The sequence below is a fragment of the Brachycentrus maculatus genome, unplaced genomic scaffold, assembly GCF_059751285.1.
Source record: "Brachycentrus maculatus isolate JH-2025_06_01 unplaced genomic scaffold, ASM5975128v1 h1tg000144l, whole genome shotgun sequence".
Taxonomy (NCBI): domain Eukaryota; kingdom Metazoa; phylum Arthropoda; class Insecta; order Trichoptera; family Brachycentridae; genus Brachycentrus; species Brachycentrus maculatus.
This window is the reverse complement of record NW_028280897.1, coordinates 781607-803705: the sequence shown is the minus strand read 5'-3', so window position 1 is coordinate 803705 and position 22099 is coordinate 781607. Positions and strand designations below refer to the sequence as shown.

General features: G+C 32.8%; 1 protein-coding gene and 1 long non-coding RNA gene across 3 annotated transcripts in view; one reads left to right on the top strand and one right to left on the bottom strand.

Moving 5' to 3' along the window:
* The window catches only part of LOC148308882 (WD repeat-containing protein 47), a 157235-nt gene extending 137566 nt beyond the window's left edge, over positions 1 to 19669 (bottom strand). Inside the window, exons 1-2 of one of the 2 annotated variants that reach the window (XM_088260855.1) lie at positions 19494 to 19669; positions 18660 to 18721 (exon numbers count right to left, since the gene is read on the bottom strand). The gene's annotated coding sequence lies outside the window, so the exon portion shown is untranslated. Of the gene's footprint in view, positions 1 to 3322; positions 3463 to 18659; positions 18722 to 19493 lie in introns of those variants that run through there. The other variant, XM_088260857.1, reaches the window with a different exon arrangement.
* A 919-nt stretch (positions 19670 to 20588) lies between these two features.
* LOC148308880 (uncharacterized) overlaps positions 20589 to 22099 on the top strand; it is a 73367-nt gene continuing 71856 nt past the window's right edge. The window contains exon 1 of the long non-coding RNA XR_015837625.1: positions 20589 to 21074. This is a non-coding gene — a long non-coding RNA (uncharacterized LOC148308880). The remainder of the gene's footprint in view (positions 21075 to 22099) is intronic.

Here is a 22099-nt window from a genome sequence, read left to right as displayed (position 1 = left end):
CTAATGAATATTTCATTTTTGGCAAAAAAAAAGTAATGTGAATGTTACATCTTTAGGAAGCGTTAGTCTTGTCTTATCAGCGTGATTTCCAATATCGAGATCGAATTAAAAAAACGGATTAAATAACGACTTCTTTCAAAGAAGTGATTATTTGATTCGGTGATAATCAGAGCACAAATTTAGTTGCGTATTTCTATCTTAACAAAGATGAAGAAGAATATGGAAGTCTGGATATTTACAGGGCCTATGACGTGCTTAATTTTTTATATCACATTGTCAAATATTATTATTCAAAAAATCAAGTTTTCAGGCACTTCCCAGTATATAAAAATAATCCAGTGTTCTGATCTCGCATACAAATGAAAGGGCTGCTAAATAAAAGCTTTTCTCAATCCAACATGGATGACTTTTGTGAACTCATAAGTATTGTGTCATGAGACGAATGAGTAATGCGGATGATTAAAGAAAACACTTCGTTTTTTACCTTGAGTGGTAAAAAACGAAGTGTTTTCTTTAATCATTGTAACATGTCTTACCACAAAGTTAATGCCGAAACAATTAATAAAATAGTAACGCGAATGTCAATTATGGGTAAAGTGATCACTTTGCACACGTGCCATTCACCATTCTACCTATGATTGACAACCATACTACAATTTTTTTCGGAACTCAAAGATATATTGATCAATCTCATGACACACTGCAAACGAGTTCACAATAGCCAATTATGGTGGATTGAGAAAAGCTTTTATGTAGAAGAGACCCTTTATACAAGATACGAACCCTGGATTATTTTTACATACTGGGAAACGGCTGAAAAAATTTTTTTAGAGAGTAATATTCAACAATATGATGTAAAAAAATAAGCAGGACAGGAATATAAACCGATTAAAGGTAATGAACACCATCCCAATCGGGTAACCGGAAAAGAAACAGTTATCCATATGACACATCCTATTCCGTATGCAATCCTAGCCTTAGTTACACTTTTTTTAAATATATCGATAACCTGCTTTACAGTATATTGTACTAGAAATAATACAATCATAATATACTTGATAAGATTTTCCATTACATCTTTAGAAAATTCTTAAACCACACATTATTTTTCATCTATGCAATTTAAAAAGATTTGATTTTCAGGTTCAGGTTCAGTGCTGCAGAACAGCGTTTATTATTTAACATAATTTTATACTTAAGTTATACATATTTATATATAAACATATATTTTTTTTATTTTTTTTTATTGGACACTGTCTATCCTCACTAGGTATTTGGAGATACCTGTTCTGAGGTAGGCAGGGTATGCTTATTCTTTTTATAATACAGCTTTATATATATTTTAATGATAATATAAAGGTGGTAAGACTGAAATAATATGAAATAATAATTATAAAAAGAAAGCAAATAGAGAGTTGAACTAAAAGAAAAGTAAAATCTAAAGGAGTAATATTATAAAATTAGAAAATAGGATTATATAATTATAAAACACTGACACATAGATTAATCACACACAAACTTTTATTTGCTGCTCCAGCTGATTGATTGGTAAATACATGTCTGCCTCCGTAGTGTAATGGTCAGCACGCTCAACTACCGTACTGTATGTCCAGGGTTCGATTCCCGGAGGGAGGACAAATAAATGTAAGTGATTATTCACTTTTATAGAATCTCATTCAGAACTAGCGTGTAGCGGAGGGCTGATCACCTTTCCTTCATGTGTTAACGATCAAGATAACGCTGCATTTATATGATGCAGTACCATGTACACTATTGGGGTGGGGATTAGTTTTTTTAAAGAACTACATTAATCTCTTTCTAAAATAATAATTTTAGATTTGTATTCGTATACTTGGGAGCAGCCGTGTACTAAGCCTTGAGAATAGGTGTCTGCGGAGAATTTTAAGCGTGCGGTGGTTTGATTTTGTGAGGTATGAAGAGATAAGGCGTAGGACGCAGCAAATCTTGGTTACAACTGTGGTCAAGAAAAGGCGATTCAGTTGGCTCGGCCATGTACTCCGCATGCCTCCTGAGAGCCGCCATCAAGCTTGCCTATTTTACAAGGCATCAAGTTCGCGCCGCCAAGGACGACCACTGCTGACAATTCGTCGGCAGTTCTCATCAGAAATTCGGGACGCGGATCTGACTTGTGAGGATGCAAGGGATCTGGCAGCCGACAGAAAAGCCTGGAGACAATTTGTGGACTCCATATGCTCCACTTAGGAAGCGGATATGGTTTAATATATACCTATGTACCTACTTTAAATACAAACAATTTTCTATTTGATTTTTAATAGGAAAGAGTGAGTACCTACTTTCAACAAAAAAAATCTTTCAATGAAAATTCTGTTTTTTCCAATCTACAGTGTATTAAATATGACATTTTAATCTCCCACATGCTTACAAATTCTTATGATTTTTTTTATAATTAAAATACTTTTCACGTGTTGTCATGTCATTGTTTAATTACAGTGACCTCCGCTAGGATGAAATGAAGATATTTCGAAAGTTTCAAACATTTCCTATACTTAATATAGCAATGCCTCAAGCACAAACGAACAAACGGACAGCACATTTTTATGTATATATAGATTACCCTAAACTGGAGGGCTGATCACCTTTTCTTCATGTGTTAATAAAGATCAAGATAACACTGCTTTTATATGTTGCAGTGCTCGATGCACCATTGGGGTGCGGATAAGGGTAAAAAATACAAATTAGTGACGAATGCAAATATTTTTTTAGAGCATTGCACAATACAAAGTAACAACAAACAAAAAAGTTAGAGTGAACAAAAACAAATGAAGAGACATAAGAGGCGGGGACTAGAAATGCGAAAACAAATAAAAATGAAGGATGAAAGTAGACCGAATGCAGTCGAAATGCGATCTCTCAGATGAATGGTAATGTAAGTAAATAATGCTAGTCTGAGATAAGCATTATCGATAAAATTACGACAGGTGAAGTGAGATGATTTGGGCATGTGAATCAAATGAGTAATGAAGGTACAGTAAAACAAATTCATGATGCGAATATGGTTGGTAATAAAAGCAGAAGAAGACCGAGATAAACCTGGAATGACCTAGTATTTCAAATACTTAGAAAGTGGCCGAATCAGGAGTTGGTTGAAATAATCGGCGGGTATTTGCAATGACAAATTGGTGTGGCGTTCTATTTCTCTGCCTACCCCTGCGGAGAAGCGGCGAGATGGTTGGTGGGTTAGTCTAGTTGGAAAAAATGTATTATTTTTATCTAAATAAAAATGAATGTAATATTAAATCAAGTAAAATGTATTAAAAGAAAAATAATTAATAATACGTACCTCGGCGAGTGATCTATTAAAACATAGTATTAATGATCCAGCGAGTGATCTTCTTGTAATATTCTTGGGTTTAAAATTTTATTTAGTAGATAGATATAGATGCACAACAAACACTGCACAGAACAAAAACAGAACTGCAACTAGTAACGGTGATCGACGATCGATCGTTTAAATAGCACTTCCGATGAGAAAATAAATCGGCCACGGGTTATCATCAGTGTGACATAACGATCTTATTAAAATTATTTCAAAGTTTAATGTTCAAGTTTGAAACGCACGCCGGCCGCAGAGCCGCTACACCGCGACAGGAGTCTCCAAGCGGCGGGGCTTCGGGCACATCTGGCCGCACCGAACGGAACTGCCGCGTGCCGTGGCTAGTCGGAACTGTGTAGTATGTAGTACACCACTCGCGCCGTCGAGAACCGGACTTTTCATTCAAAATTCACTTGCATCAGCAATCACGGTCGTTAGATCGCGTGTATTATTAACTGATTACCGATGGTTACTATATAACCGATCTCTCGGTAGGAATTTCTTCTCCGACTAACCGAACTCAACACTTCGAGGACGGGTAATAATTTGGCATCGTATACGCGAGGCATCGCACTATTTGCGCAAATTCGCACGTATCGCACAATTTAATATAACCATCATAACTTTTTTTTTTACTATTAAATCATTTTAACGAAGAATTGTACAAGAAAACACATTTAGTTGTTAGTAAAAAAATAAAGGTTTCTTTTTGTGTAAAAACACTTGAATATGCGATTAAATAATTATGTATAAAATAATGAAAATCATGCTGAGAGCAACTGTTACAGTAATCAGATTCGTTAATTAGCTCGACTAGGAATCAATTTTAATAAAACTTCAAGAATGGTACAGTAAGATATATTTAAGTTGAAAGTAAAAAAACGACCTTTTTGTAAAACCACTAAATTATGCAATTCAATAATTACGTATAAATTAATGAAAAATGTGTTGAGAGCCACTGTCAAAGTAATCAGATGCGTTACTTGTCTACGCGATAAATTTATATGGCTCAACGATAAGGTATATTAAATAAACAATATTGCACATTTGTGCATTTGCATTTGCAAAAGATATTTTGTAAAATTTGAACATCAGAAATTTACTATTTTCTTTGAAGCAAATTAAAATACATATTTGAATGAAATGCATTTATTTAGCTAATGAATAAAAAATAGCCAAGAGATGGCATCGAAGGCTTTTAATCTATTTTTATTGTATTCTTTCCAGTGTCCTTTATTATAACCTAAAATAAAATGTATACCCACACACAGGCCATGCCTTTTTTAGGGATATATTTTTTTAAATAATACAATTATAATATATTGAGAGCTGCAAAAAAAAATAATGAAAAATAAATTAATAAAGAGTTCGACTGCACACGAATCCACACTAGCGCGGGACCCGTCTCTAAGGTGTCAACTATCGACACCCGTAGAGAATATTTAAAATTCATACCTATCCACATGCATGGTATATACTCATACACTGTTTATACGGAAGCGAGGACGGAAAGATCTTCACTCATTTTAACGTAAAAATGACCGTATTCTTGGAAAACAATTTCAAACATAACAAAATTCTTTCAAACGCATCTACGACCATTCTATAGTCAGGTGATACCATTGTTTCATGCTGTTACTGTCGGATGGATTGAGATACTAAAATGATATATATTTTATTTCATAAAAAATTGTCAGGACAGTTACACTACATCGAACCAATAATTAAAGTAAAAACGTATTTATGGAAGTGAAACGTGGAGTTGGCAGAAGACGGATGTAATTAAACTGAATGCAGTCGAAATGTAATATCTTAGACGAATGTGCGGCAAAAACATCTATGATAGATGCACGAATGGTGATATAAGGTAAGAATGCAAGGCTGAGATAATCATTATCGATAAAATTGAGAAAGATGCGTTGAGAAGATTTGGGTATGTGAATCGAACGAGAGAAGAAAGAACAGTAAAACAAATTTATGAGGCGAGCGTAGTCGGCAAAATAGAAGCAAAGAAAGACCGAAAAAAACTTGACATAATCAAGTATTTCAAATACTTGGGCCTGGTCAGGACAGGAGTCGGAATAATCGACGGATATGCGTGAGGGGAAGAGGCGAAGATTGTTTGCAAAGATAAATTAGAGTGGCGTCCAATTCTCTCAGCTTACCCCTGATAGTAAATAGCGTGATGGTTAGTTTGTTAGTGAGTTACGTGCCGTCTACAATTTAACACATCAATAGCTTACATCTTGACAGGTGATAATAACAGTAATAAATAAAGTTCTAATCGTAGGTGAGTAGCATAATTATATTTGTTCATTATAAATTGGTCGGGAACAAAAAAGGTTCATAAACAGAAATGAATAAATGACCGCACTTCAATCATAACGATAATTAGGGTTCACAAGTATTTTTTTTACGAAAGTCCTAATAACTTCCAATTTTTACACTTAAGGCCCAGCATTCGTTGAGTCTCATTCATTACACCAAAGACCACCGGAGAGATCACTTGTCTGCTTATGCCCGATTTTTTTAAAGGCTATATTAAATTTTTATTTTATAGAATATATCGCTCACTCCTTTCAAGAACGTCATTAATCAAAAATCGTCCATTTTCAGTTGTGCATGTTTTCGGAATGCCCAGAAAATGTACTTTATCTTAGCAAAAGCGGCATATTTTTAACTTAATCTTTACCCGCTACAGGGCAGAAAATTTTGTTTTTGCATTTTGAAGAAAAGGTATTGTTTAATTATTTTTTTTAAATAAACTAAATATTTTTCAAATGGAGAAGAAACCTTCAGGTTTTACCTAAAAAGATCTGTTGCACAGTAAAAAGTTCAATAAGTGGCTTGATATTTATTTTTAATACATTGTATTGTATTTTTAAACTTTAAAAACGTTCTCCTGAAAAATCAAGTTTTTTGATTTATGACGTTCTTGAAAGGAGTGAGCGATATGTACATGGAAAAAATATTTTTCTTTATTTTTTAACTCCTAACCTTTTAGTAACTCTTTTCATTTCAAAACCATATAATCTTTTTGAATAAAAATTGTTTTTTCAATGCAAAAACGGTGTGTTTTAAGAAAAAATCAATTACGTTATTTAATTTTTTTTTATCTCTGAATGTTTTAAATAGTTATTATAACATAAATGTGGAATTGTTTAATTGGGTTTATTTGTATTAATGTTTCTATTTTTGTTAATGTAATGTTTATTATTGTAAATGTAACTATTGTTTATTATATACTATTTTTAATGTAAAGCTGTAAAATTCCCGAACAATTTTTTTTTTTAATGTTGTTCTGTTTATAGAATATTAAGTTGAGAATTAACGAATGTTGGGTCTTCACATGACCTAGTCATACATAGTGATGTAAATTTAGAAGCCCGCCTACGTAGTGAAGTGGTCAACACGTTTACCTAAAAAAATTAAAGTGATTTTCACCCCAATCTTTAGTCAATATTCCTGGAAAACTAATAGCCGATCACCTTTCTTACGTGTATTCTTCGATCACGACAACACTGATTCTAGTGCTTCAACACTGCTTCAATACGATGTAGTGCCCTTTTCACCATTGGGTGAGAATAAGGATAAAAATAAAAAGAATAGGTCTAGAACCAACCAATTGTATGGCAAATATGCCAAAGACAATTCATGAAATACTGCATAGGTAGGTATGTATCATATATTGTAAGGAATGTGGGTTTGTTGGTGACAACAACATAGCCGCAATCGTGGGCAATATTGTACGTATTCCAGCTCCATACAAGTATCATGATAGAATGATCTCTTACGTATCATAGTATTTGTACCTGTGACTGATATACTAGGAATACGGTCAGGAATCATCTTCCACCGCCTTAGATGCTAGATGGTGATTTTACATAAGAGATATAAACTGGCACTGGAAATCTCGATAAACATAACGGAAGGCGGGTGGATCGTTATCGGTTTTTGGCGGGTGATTGTTGAGCGCCGGTAATTTGATAGAGATTATGATGGCTTTTAACCGGTTGAGGTAGGATACGTGGTGGGGATCAGCCTATATTTTTAGCTCGTATGGCCTTTCTTTACAAGGTCGGATTTTGACAGCACCCGAGACTGCGGGTATATTTCAGTGTCTCGGTGCACTGCCCGAATAACTGTCGATTCTCACCACCCGCGGGTTTGAAACGGCTAGTTAAAAAAGACGGACCCACAATACATGGACTGATAAAATGTGTATCTTATACAATACATGTTATATGTACCGTAGAACGGGGCTACTTGCACTTTGATGTGTTACTTGAGCCCTGTACAAAAATGAAAATTTAATCTGTATTTGGTCTACAATAATGAACGTATCGTGACAATAAGTGTCACCTGTCAGGGAAACAATGAATCATGTCGATACGTTCATTATTGTAGACCAAATACAAATCTAAATATTTTTTTTTGTTCTGGGCTCAAGTAACACATCAAAGTTCAAGTAGCCCTATTCTACGGTACACATAATCAGTAATAATAAACAAATCGATCGTTGATGAGACTAGTTGCATATATATTTTTAAAATTAAATCTAAACTAACCCTTACAAAGCGCCCTTTTAGTGATTTATAACAAAAACAGCGCTACATATATTATCCAATAAATTAATAAACCATCACGCTGCTTATCCGCAGGAAAAGGCAGAGAGAATAGTACTCCACTTAACTCTGTCATTGCAAACAATCTTCGCCTCTTCCACATTCATGCATCATTTCATACATACTCGCCGATTCATCCGACTCCTGGCATGACCACGCCCAAGTATTTGACATACCTGATCATGCCAAGTTATCCTCGGTCTTCCTCTGCTTCTATTTTTGTTCATTGCTATTCTTCCCTTACTCATTCGTCCCACGTCTCCAAACCATCTCAAAACACCTTTCTTAATTTTATCGATAATGCTTGTCTCTACCTTGAATTCTTTCCTTTTATCATCATCCGAACATCAAGCACATATCGTTTTGCATCCATTTTTCTAAAAAATCACATTTCGAATACATTCAGTCCACTTTTATCATTTTTTGCCAACTTTATGATGGACAAAGTGATCACTTAAGCCAGCCAAATGCCAGGTTGTAAGGATGCTCAGAATTTCATCTTCTTTCATATAAAAAAAAACGATAGATTTTTCAACTGAAGTTAAGACACCTATAAAATGTGTTTCGTCAAGATAATGCTTGACGAAACGCATTTTATCTGACGCAGTGCCTTAAGCACCATTTTCCATTTTAACAGTAATAACTAATGCTGGTTTAGCTATTCCTTAGAAAAGTCGATTAAGAACTAACGCTCTATATTTTTTTAATCGCTCTAATTTGGCTATAAATTAGAATGATAAGTATACATGTAAAAAAAATATGATGTAAAAAAAAAACATTTGTTCGTGCCAATGAGTTTGATGACCGAAACTGTGGTTTTAATAAATTTAATGAATGTCGAAACCGGTATTAATAATGTTCATATATCTTGCGGTTCAGGAGAAAACATGTCTAACCCAAAAATAAAATAAAAAAACTAGATTTGGGCAAAACATTGCCAACAATTTTTTTTTGTTGTTTAAAAACCACCTGTACCCAGCCACGTATCGCTGTTGCTCAGACTGATTAAAAATAATTTTAAAAAATACAATACAGACATAACATATAATTAAAAAATGCATGGAGTTGGGAAACGAAGAATGAAAGTTGAATGAATGCAGTCGAAATGAGTTCACTCGACAAATCTGCGGCAAAACGATGTATGATAGAATTCAGAAATCATTATCGATAAAATTAAGAAACGTGTGTTGAGGTTATTTGGCATGTTAATCGAATGAGTGAAGAAAATATTGTAAAACAAATTTGTGAGACGAATATGATTGGTAATAGGATCACAAAAGACCGAGGAAATATTGTTATCATCAAGTATTTCAAATACTTTAGCATGGTCAGGTCAGAAGTCAATATAACCGGAGATTATTTATGAGGAGATGCATGAATGTGGAAGAGGCGAAGCTATCATATTCTCTCAGCCTACCCCCGAGGGGAAGCGGCGTGATGGTTATTTAGTTAGTTAATATATAATTTCATGCTTTTGAAGCTATGGAAATATTCAAAAATCTATGAAACAATAATGCTATCCAAAACATTGAAAATGGTAATGACAGTATATGCACCGTTGAACACATGGCGCTGCCATTGCGGCCAACACCTGTCACAGGTATACAAAAACGCGCGAATTCCATGTTATATAAAATTTTCAAAATCACTTTATTTTAAAAGAGATATAGACTTTAACAAACGAACATAAACATTTTATGTCAAATATTCAAAACAATCAGTGAATAACCTTAGGATATTTAAGATTTCGAGCAAAAGATCATTTAAATTTAAATTTAAATAGAAAAATCATTTTCAGAAAATCATATTCTGTTCTTTTTTACGTTATCTGGCATGCATATTGAAATTCCTTTAACATAACGTAGTTTGCAATTTTGCTTTCGTTTTTCTTTTTTGTCTTTTATTTTATTTTAACACCCTCTTGTTGTATAATAATAAAAATACATATTTTTTATTAATCTTTTAAATATCTTTACATTATCCCTTGAGTAATTTTCTTCACCTTTCCTTTCCGGTGATAAAATAAAACGCGCGTTCCGGTGTTGGGTAGTCACTACACAATAAAAAATTAGCGATATTGAATCGGAAAAATAGGGACATTCATAATTAAATCCCTTAATTAATTATAAATGAAGTCAAAAATTTAAATAGTTTAGATTTATTTGCTGAAAACATTAAACTGGCAACGCTCACGGAACAAGTATGAGTCCACTCTTGTCGGAAGCCCAAAAGCTACTGCCGCTAGTCAGAGAACATTGACCTTTGAGCTCCTGACGCTTGCACAGTGCGAGTATGCTAGAGTGAGATGCGAATATAGTGTCGCGGTTCCCGCACACTCTTACCGCATACGCGATTTTGTTTCCGATATTCACAAAATACCTCCGATGTACCCGATAAATTCTGATTATTATTGATATTTTTTTAATCTATGCGTAAATATGGTATGGAGGAATACCTAAAATCTTAACCTTGTATTTATTATATTTATAGAGATATTATGGTTATTGGAAGCAATGTGTACAAGGTACACAACACAGGGAAGGGAGGGTTAACTTCGATAGAAATACCGTAACCTTATAATCCTTTATGTAATTGTGACTTAGACAAGTCTGCCTCTGAGCCATACATTACATATACGTGTATGTACCTAACCTACTCGCTCACGGGTCAAGATCAATGCTAGTTAATTTTATTATGTTCAATGAGTAAAGAAAAACCAAAATGAACAGTTTAAATTCGTACGAATAGATTGTTTTGACTGACAAGCATCAAAAAACATAGATATATTTAATACAGTTACTAGATTTCAGTTTTGTACTGACATTTCATGGAGGAACTGCATTTTATATAATAAAATAACAACTATGTAATTTTTTCCACATGAATTTTATTTGACCATCAACCGGGTTTCGTCGTAACCGACACCAGTCTGATGATGTCGGTTACGACGAAACCCGGTTGCTGGTCAAAAGAAATTCATGTGGAAAAAATTACATAGTTGTTATTTTATTATAATAGAGTTAGATTATATTTCATCAGTTATACTAAATGAAAACCCTTCAGCGTAAGCTAAACTGGCGGTGCACAATAGAGTCCTGCTTCCGACACTAATGTGTAGAAGCGAAGCATGGAGTTAAGCAAACGAAGAATGAAAGTGTACTGAACGCAGTCGAAATGCGATCTCTCGAACGAATGTGCGGAAAACGATGTATGATAGATGTTCGAATGCGGAAGTAAAGGAAACTAGGAGTGGACGTCAGGACAGACGAGTGTGGCGTTCCATCCCCTTTGCCTACCATGTAGTAGTTGTGGTATCTTATGTACATATATTTTTAGTACCCTTACGATTTTTGACAATTTTTTCACAATATTTTGAGTGTGTCCAAATCGTTGTTCATAAATTTGGATTTCTACACATAGGAGTTATTTATATTTTGAAATGTCAACAAAAACGATTAAGAATATGGAAGTCTGGGTGTTTACAGGGCTAACGACGACTTGTCATCGGCTGGTTTAAGTGATCACATTATACATGCATATATTTGATCACAATATTTCTTCAACTATATCACAACAAAAAAATTTAAAATGATATCTACGTACTGAACAGGTCAAATCAAATTGAATTTATAAGATAATAAAAAATGAAGATAATAGTCGGATATGTATGAGGATATGCATGAAAGTGGAAGAGGCAAATAATGTTTGCAAAGACAGAGTGGTGTGGCGTTCGATTCTCTCTGCCTACCCCTGCGGAAAGCGGCGTGATGGTTAGTTAGTTAAAAATGAAAAGTTCAACTTCAATATTTGGTAATAAAATAACTAACTTCAGTATTTGGTAATAAAATATTATTTATATCATCCTTATCTGCTCAAAGATTATTACTCATCTCTTTAAAGTATTTTTTTTCTTAATTTTAGTAAATTATTGATGAACAAATAGCGTATGCACTTTACAACTTCAAGTCCAGAAAGGCGTAAGGCAAGGCTCTTTTTTATCTCCAGTGCTCTTAATATTATGTCCGCCTCCGTAGTGTAGTGCTTAGCGTGCTAGGCTACCATGCTGGAGGTCCCGGGTTCGATTCCCAAGAAGGTAAAAATAATTATTAGTGGTTTTTCAGTCTCATATTTATTTAATATGACCCTCGACTGTTACCTGAAGTGGAAGGCTGATCACCTTACCTTTGTGTATTTAACTATCAAGGTAACACTGTTTCTATATGATGCAGTGTCCTTTGGGTGCGGATAAGGGTTAGAAGAATATTATGAAGAGAGCACTTGACAGATGGAGGAGTAAAGATTGGGGGTAGAAACATATCCAGGACTGAGGAAGATAGCTCTTATTCTCAAAAAAGTAGAAGAAAGTAGCCTATCAGTGAAAGTTAACACGCAGTACAAAATTTCCTGGTACCAACTATAATGTATGAACGTGAAGCAGAGGAGTGTGCTGTTTTATGATCTCCGCCTAACCCTCCAGGGAAATGGCATGATGGTAGCCGATTACTAAAAATTAATTTATGATAAATACGTATTGTTAATATAAATATGTACCAGCCATTCACTGTTCCATGTCCCATTGCATGGAACAACTCACCCCCAAATCTGAGATTTATCCAGAATTCTATTGAGTTTCCTTTTAAATTTGAAACTCACCTTTTCCAAACGATATCTAAATTTACTCTTTCATTTTTACCCATAGACATTTATTGCACTGCGTAAACTATCAACACGTCCCATTGTAAAAACGTAAAATACAAACATTTTATATTTTAGAGCAACTTTGAGAAGATTTCTCATGACATAGCTTTATAAATTGGCCATTATTTTTATCTTTTTAATATATCATTTGCAACTAAATAATAGGTCATATAAAAAGTATCCGCAGTTTTTTGCCACTAGATGATGTTGATGCCCATATCGCTCACTCCTTTCAAGAACGTCATAAATCAAAAAATCGTCAATTTTCAGTTGTGCACGTTTTCGGAATGCCCAGAAAATGTACTATATCCCAGCAAAAGTGGCATATTTTTAACTTAATATTTACCCGCTATAGGGCAGAAAGTGTTGTTTTTGCATTTTGAAGAAAAGGTATTGTTTTTTTATTTTTTCAAACGTACTAAATATTTTTCAAATGGAGAAAAAACCTTCAGGTTTTACCTAAAACGATCTGTTGCACAGTAAAAAGTTCAATAAGTGGCTTGATATTTATTTTTAATACTTTGTATTATATTTTTAAACTTTTAAAACGCTCTCCTGAAAAATCAAGTTTTTTGATTTATGACGTTCTTGAAAGGAGTGAGCGATATATCAGGCAATACTCACCTGATTGTTTCAAATGAACATGTCCTTAAAAGAAGACATTTTTGTCTACATTTTTGAAAAAATTGATATCCAATTCATTGCTTTTGTAAAAAGTTATATTGATTTGAAAATTTATTAAATATCTGAAGAAATACGCTTTGTGATGCTTTTTTACTATAAAAACGGTAAAAACATTGCAAAAATTTACGAAAATTTTGTGAAGTGTACAGTGGAAATGCTTTGAGTAAACAAAGGACCAAGGAGTTGTTTGCTTGATCCAGTTCCTGAAATTTCGATGTCAAAGATGCATCTCCCTCTGGGCGGCTGGTCATAGAAAAAGTCAATGAAATTTTGAAACTGGTGGAGCAAGACTGACATGCAAGCTGTCAAGAAATAGCGGAGACACTAAGCATCAACCACATAGCAGTTTGAAATCATTTGAAAAGAGCAAGCTACAAAAAGAAGAGCAATGTTTGGGTGCCACATGAATTAACGCAAAGAAATTTTACTGACCGAATCACCATTAGTGAAATGCTGCTGAAACGCAACGAAATTGAACCATTTTTGGAGCGAATCATTAAAGACCATAAAAAGTTGGTGAAATACGAGAATATCAAATGCATGTGATCATGGTCAAAGGCTGGTGACCCTCCACAAACGATTTCAAAGCCTGGATTATCGGCAAACAATGTTATGTTGATAGTTTAGTAGAATTGGCAGGGAGTTGTCCATTATGAGTTGTTGTTACCTGGCGAAACCATCAATTCAGTCCAGTACTGTGCACAACTTGACCGTTTAAATGACGCGATCCAGAAAGAACGACCAGAATTGGCCAACAGAATGGGAGTTGTGTTCCATCATGACAATGCCCGGCCACACACATCTTTGATGACTCTGAACTAATTAATGGTACTTGGTTGGAAAGTTTTTATACATCCACCATATAGTCCGGATTTTGCACTGTTTGATTACTACTTGTTTTGGTCTCTGTAAAAATCTCTTAATGGTAAAAAATTGTTCCACCAAAGAGCCACTAAAAATCACTTGGCCAAATTTTTCGTAGATAAACCACAGAAGTTCTATTCCGATGGAATTATGAAACTACCCGAAAAATGGCAAAAGGTCACTTATAATAGTGGTCAATACGTACTTGATTGAATTTCATTTTTAATAAAGAAAAATTTTGTTAAAAATGTACCAAAAAACCGCAGAGACTTTTTATATGACCCAATAGTGTTATCAATATGTATTAAGAAAATATTGAGTAATACCCATTAAGTCGCTAATAATTAGATTAATTATAAATATCATTATTTTACAATATAGCAAAATATTAAACATTAAATTATGTTTTGCCAATAAATAGAATTTATGACGACCTTATTTTCTTAAATTAGGTCATAGGAGGTTAAAAGATTACTTTGATATACGAGTATTGAACAACATTGAAGCAAATATAATAATTGCATAAACATAAGATAACTTTTAATGCATCTTTGCAAAAGATAATTATTGCGCGAGGTTTGCAAAGATAACGAATAATATTGACATAGGTTGTTTACAATAAGGAAATAAAAATTAATGTGTATAAAATCAAATATCGCTCACTCTTTTCAAGAACGTCATAAATCAAAAAACTTGATTTTTCAGGAGAACATTTTTAAAGTTTAAAAATATAATACAATGTATTAAAAATAAATATCAAGCCACTTTTTGAACTTTTTATTGTGCAACAGGTCTTTTTAGGTAAAACCTGAAGGTTTTTTCTCCATTTGAAAAATATTTAGTATATTTCAAAAAATTATTGAACGATACCTTTTCTTCAAAATGCAAAAACATCACTTTCTGCCCTGTAGCGGGTAAATATTAAATTAAAAATATGCCTCTTTTGCTGGGATATAGAACATTTTCTGAGCATTCTGAAAACACGCACAACTAAAAATTGACGATTTTTGATTTATGACGTTCTTGAAAGGAGTGAGCGATATATGATTGTCAGTATAAAATAAATAATTGTCAGTTGTGGTCCACAGAATGAGATCATGTAACAGAATAGGTATATTATTATATATATCTGAGATGTTGGGTTTAAGACAAGTGGAACCATTGCAAAGAGATCAAAGTCTGGTAAGAAACAGCGAGAAGATGCCTCTTTAAAATGCGTGATCTCCTTAGTAATAGAAACTTCCACCTGAATCTGCACATACAAATTATACAATAATAAATCCTTTCAGTGCTCCTCTATGCAGTCGAAAGCCAACTATGGACTATCACCTAGGTTTCCACCAAGATGTTTAAGCATTTAAAATGTGGTTGAAGGATACTTAAAACATTGTGTATGGCAGAACTGTACAGCTATTAACTTCACAAAGTTCTAAACAGATCGCACTTACAACGTAGATACCTAAGCGGTTGTTAACTGTTGGAATGTGGCCCAGCGTAATCGCGCTTAAGGTTATATACGTAAATTGTTATGCAGCGCTATAGCGCTACAATTTTTTGAGTTTTTTTTTAAAGTTAAAATAAATATTTGTTTTTTTTTATTGCTTACACAAATATTTCAATTTCATACAATTTCTGTAAGCCTAAGTGGCTCATTATTAGAAATAGGTATCAAATTGTGGTAGAGTAGTTTCGAACCGAGAAACTCTGAATTAAGAGTCCGCGACACTAACCACGGGACCACAATCCGACAATTTGAGCGTGGCATATTGCAGTTGGCGCGTGTCTTGATGACTGTATTTCATATGGAAATAATTACACCTTAAAGTGAATCAATATTTTTCACCATCGCGATGATCGCAATGTATGAAATGACAGCAACACTACGGACGACAAGACCTTTGCTCCGATAAATGGGGACAGTAACAACGGAAGTGACATTATTGTTTATCTCATAAAAAAATGCAAATAAAAAGTTAATCTTCGAATTCAACTTCTGTAAAAAGTGACTACATGGGCTTTGTAAGTGAAAACATAATTATGAAGTGGCATAATTTTGTATTTTTTTTGTTTTTTTTTTGTTTTAAATGTTAAGTTAAAAGTTTATTTTAAAGATATAAAAATATCATTCTTTACTTGCATAATAGCAAAAAGAATTATTATCTATAAACAAAAAAAAATTGTAGCAATTTATATACATACTTGCTAATAAAAGCATAGCACCAAAATGGTTAAGATACTCTATATATACAAATTCTAAGAACTGAGTATGTTCAATAATGAGTAATCGCATAAGCCAGCAAATGCCAGGATTTTAGCCCCATAAATGCCTAGACTTCCATGTTCTCTTCATGTACAAAGATACATTGTCTCTGTTGATATATCTAATGTAGCTCGGAAAGAGAATTCAGAATATCTGGGAAATCAAAATAAAACATCATTGTTTCTTGGATTACTACGATACATAGAAACATCTAATTGGTGCAAAACCAATTAAACAGTCTTTTTCAGAATCGAAATGCAGAAAATCCTCAATTAGAGCATGCTTGGTCCATGTGGTTTATCCAGCAAAGAAAATTTCATATCGCCATGCGCCATTATACAGCGGGAAAAAGCCTGATTTTTCCCCTGAAAATTATCATCTGATCATTAAAATCAAAACGCAAATGATGGTATGCCAGAATTAAGAATGAAGATATTAGAAAGGTATGTAACGCTGACTTTAGAATATCCTTAGTTACAATAAGTTTAATGACTAGAAGGAATGCGTATTTCATTAATCATATTTATCAATTGTCACATGATATGACAGATAATTCTGGAATGAAGCAGAGTATTGGTTTGTATGTTCCTGATATAAATTTTTTTCACATTTCGAAATAGAGGATCAACCTGCCGATGCTTAAGACTGTCGGAAGTCCAACCAGTATACTTAACAGTATAACTTTGGATATTGATCTGTTCCATATTGCCAGGGGTTTTCCGAGACAGAATTTTTCTATTATTGTCTCTGTTTTATATTTAATCATATGTACCCCTTGAATTACACCTTTCAATTAAAAAAAGCAAATAATACAGTGCTTTCTTTTGTATTAAAAAAATAGGTGTAGAGGTTACTAGATCACAGGGAGTAAAAATTCTGATAACTCATAGCGTACATTGTTGAAAGAGGACTTGAAAAGGTTCTTTTTATGGAAAAGCGCACTCCACAGTAAGTCGATAAAGTTATTTAATAAATTCGATTGAAGTCCGATAAGATTCTATACAGTACCGTGTAATAAGCATGAAAAGTGAAATAAGAAAACTTTTCAGGTCTGATAAGATTCTAGCGTTCCTTTGGCAGCTTTTAGTGTTAAAAGCTTTTAGTGTTAGTTTTGTACAAAATTTTTCTCCTTACATCTGTGGGCACTGCCTATAAATGCATTTCTCAGATGGGGTGAATTTATATAAAGGCTAAAGGTACATTGTAATAATGTAGTCAAATGAACCCTAGGAGGAACCTTAAGATTCAGCAGTTTAAGTCATAGACACATCATATTACATGTTTGTTAAATATATTATTTCATTTAAAAGGCTTGTCAAAAAATATTTATTTGCACCATCATTCTATGATTATACTTATTCAGCATAATAAAAACATGAAATAAAATCTCCTTATCATTCAAAGCTCACTTTGTATAATACCACGTAAAACTTTACTTCATGATGATTTGTTCTTCTTCCAGGCACTGTCCTCAATTATTGCCACTGAAGGCTGTTGGGGTCGGCTGCTTTTGTCCTAAGGTCATGATTACTCTTCTATTTTGTATATCATCTTCATCCAGGCCATTTCTTCGCAGTATCCTGTCGCATTGTATCATCCGTGTATTCTTTGGTCTCCCTCTTGATGAATATTGCGGGCAATTCATTGACACGATATTGTTAACAATGTGTTCCAGTGATCTCCGCCTTATGTGGCCTTACCATCCTAGTTGCCTCTCTTCTAGCTTTATATGTTATTCACATCCATGTTACCCACAAATGCGTGAACTTTTTATATTATCTTTCAATGATACACTCGCTGACCACATGAGCATTCGCATTTCTACTGCCTTAAGCTGCCTGGTAAACGTGCTATAAATAGTCCAGCATTCAGAGCCATTATCGCGGGGCTGACAATAGTCTGGTATATTTTACCTTGAGTTTTATTGGCATTTTAGGGACATATAAGATTCCTGCTATTGCCACCCTACACCTATTATTTCGTGATGATTGGTTTCAGAATTTGGTTTAAAATTCAGTTTGAAAATTACGAAATATCACAAAGTAAACGATGAATGATAAAGAGTTCCTTATAGTATTATACCACAGAGTAATGCTTTTAGAACAAAAAATTAGCTATGCTGTAAAAAAAATAAGATGGGTGCTTTTATTTTAATCATAAAGAAATGACTTACCTATTTATTATTCATAATTTAAGCAGTTCACAAAGCTTAATGCATTCTTTGTTCATTGATATCTGAAAAAAAGTGAGTGGTCCTTCAGTAAGTAAAAAAAAATTCATTTAAAGTTAAAAATACAAAATCTTTTAAATAGAATGTACAAACACCAAGGAGTTTGACTACCCAAAATGCCGGAATAGGCTATTGGATAGTACATCATTCAAGCAGCTGGCGCACGGACAATTGGTATACAAGCCAGTTGACTTTTGGGCAAATGCTTGCTACCCAAACAAAGCATTACTATATATTTTTTCTACTTCTTGAAGCCTTTAAAAGTTGTTGGCATATTTAAGAGAAGAAAAATCTCAATATTTACATAATAAAAGATAACTCAAAACAAGAGAAAAAGATTTTGTTTATCTATTAAACATTTCAAACAATTGTAAAATTTAATAGGAACCTGTTAAATTTAACATATGTAAAATATATTTTTTTAAATGTGTTTAGATTCGAAACGCTATTTATTTCAGGCGTTGTGAAAATGACAGTCATATATTTGTTGAAATTATAAAAATAAATAAAAAAAAACATGGAGGTTGGCAATTTTTTTCTTTTATATTGAGAAGAAAAAACATTGAGGAATAAGATACGAGGCTAGATTATAAGTAATATAATAAAAGAAGAAAGACATTTGAATGAAACGTGTTTATTATTGAATGTAAAGAACAAAAAAGTAAATGATGAAGTCAAAAATCATTAAAAGTTGAGAAGAAGAAAGGAAAGATTGAATACAGTTAAAAAAGACGTTAAGATAGTTGTCTTTAATTATGTTAATGTGGGATATTTCACCTGTGCTAAGTTGTGGGCATTAATTAACTAAGACACTGTAGTATAACTACTAAACGGTAATGTTAAGATTTAGAAATTACTGAATCGCCCACGAAAACACCGTAAAAAGAAATATGAAGCCGACCAAAACCGCAGTACGAACCGCTAACTGTCAGAAATATACCATAAACACAATCGGTTCTATACCACAGACACTAACTAGTTTAATAATAATATGTCGGTAGGGCACGAATATACAGTGAAAGATAATTTTAAAAAAATTAACAAAATAGGGTGAATGTAAATAAATTAAAGAGTGAAGTTAGTATAATTTTTATTTCGTCAACTCCGATGTAGAGTTTAGTTTGACGTCATGTATCTCACTATTTGGAATTAATATGTTTACGATTTCCTTATGAAAAAAAGTGCTAACTACTGTATTTAGCAAGTTGTGCAAGAAAAATAACAATTATTATGGAATTTATGCTTTTGGCCAAGTTAATTTTTACTGATCGTGCTCGTAAATAATTTTTTCCATAATCTTTGCGACCAAATTCCATTCAAACAATCACGGTAAATTAATTTTGACGTTTAACTCTAAAAGTCAAACAGGGTGTTTCTTTTCACTACATATGTAAATAAATATATTGAGAAGCAGAGTGTAGATAATTAGTTTGATATTGGATATAATTTTTTAGTAATCGATAAAAGGAATTTAAAATGAAAAAACGTCACTTAATTATGTTATTCGTAAGAATTGAAAATTTTTAATACTTTTAATACACGTTTTTAAATTTCAAACAACAATACTCTAAGAGAGTTTTTATTTAATGCAGTTAAATGTTGTTTAAATGCAGTATATATGTAAAAAGTGATTTGGAGACAAAAACAAATTATTTAGGATATTTTTATTTACCGGAGTAGAAAACTATAAATCCATACCTACCATTGCTTCTATAAATCATTTCGTGAACTCTCTTGGAAATATTGATTACACAATATTGGCAGGCAGAATATATTATTCTAATTTGTATTTTTTCTCCTCATTTTATGAGTACCTACCTGTAGGTACTAAATGACTAATATTTATGGCAACATACAGTTTGATTGACAGCTGTCAGATTGTCTATTTTATTTTGAATTAAGTAATTTTAAATGTGGAAAGATTTATTCTGTTCCTCAAGTTTGAGAAGAAACTGATAAATTTATAATACGTACTTGGTAAACACCAAAGCGGTTTATTTATATTAATAGTTAGTTAATGCCTTTTCATTTCAGGTATTTTATCATTAGAATGACATATTCTAATGTTTGTGAAAATTCTTGCTCGTATCACGTCTGAAGTAAACGGTGAATAATGGCAACAGTGAAAATGTTGTATTGATTTTTCATGTTTTCGTATTATTTTTCAAAAAGTTTTTGCTTCTATTTATCTGTATATGGGTCAGTGCAAATCAAAAATGCTTAACTCTACCTTCTATGAAAAGGAACGTTTTATTATATTCAGTGTTGGACCTTTTTGATATTTAGTGTTGGAGATCGTCGATATTCAGTGTTCTTCATTGCTTCTGCACTTCAAATTTTCACTGCTGGGATTATTCTGTAAGTCAATCTCCATTATTTGGTTGTCCTTTCTGTGCTTTATTATCTCCTTAAATCTTTCTCAAATGTAGTTTTGTTTGTCAACTTCAATGCTCGCGAATTTTCCAAAGACTAAGTATGGCACTGAAATGTCTCTTTAAGAATATAAAGCTACCACATTCATTCTTCGACTCTTCTGCTTTCATAGATACCTGGCAATTATTACAAAAAATTTCTGCTTTAAACTTATTTCACAATTTTAACATCTATCAAACATCGTTTTGCTGCTCATTTGTCTGAGTACATTGCAGTAAGTTTACTTTAATTCCCCTTTGGTAACTCCGTACTTCAATTCCATACAATAAGGTTGACTCTGTTGTGTGTTAGCTTTCGCTAATAGGTTTTTATTGCTACAACTGATAGCAGTGTGTCATTCACTCTTGTTTTATTGTCAGCAGTCTTTTTATCCCAAGAAGACATACTTCCTAATTGTATGAAATCATATTCCTGTTTCCATTCTGTTGTACATGTTTTACTAGTTGAATCTTCCTTTTACTGGCAGAAATATGAATAATGTTTACTGTTTGAACTAAATAATGCAATAATGTTGTGTTTTATTCATTCAAACAAATGGAATAAACTGAACAACACTCAACATGTATATATTTTCTCATAATATGTGTTTACTTACAATATTTTTGCCAGTAAGTACTTGAATAATTAACTAGAACGATGTTCGTAAAGAGGTGGGTTAGTAGTAAAAAAAACAATATCTGAATGTATAATAGTTTAATGATTTCTCAAATTCTACATATGGGAATATATATGTTATATAATTCAAGGATATATTTTCCTCCTAGACTACATCTTTATAAGCTTGACATATATTATTTAAAATTTTATATTATATCTTGGCTATTTTGAAATCATTACTTTTACATATATATATATATTTGAGTATATTTATTTAATAACATGTAAATATATATATTTATATCTGTGGTATATATATTATTAAACATTTAATTATTACTTAGCTAAGATAT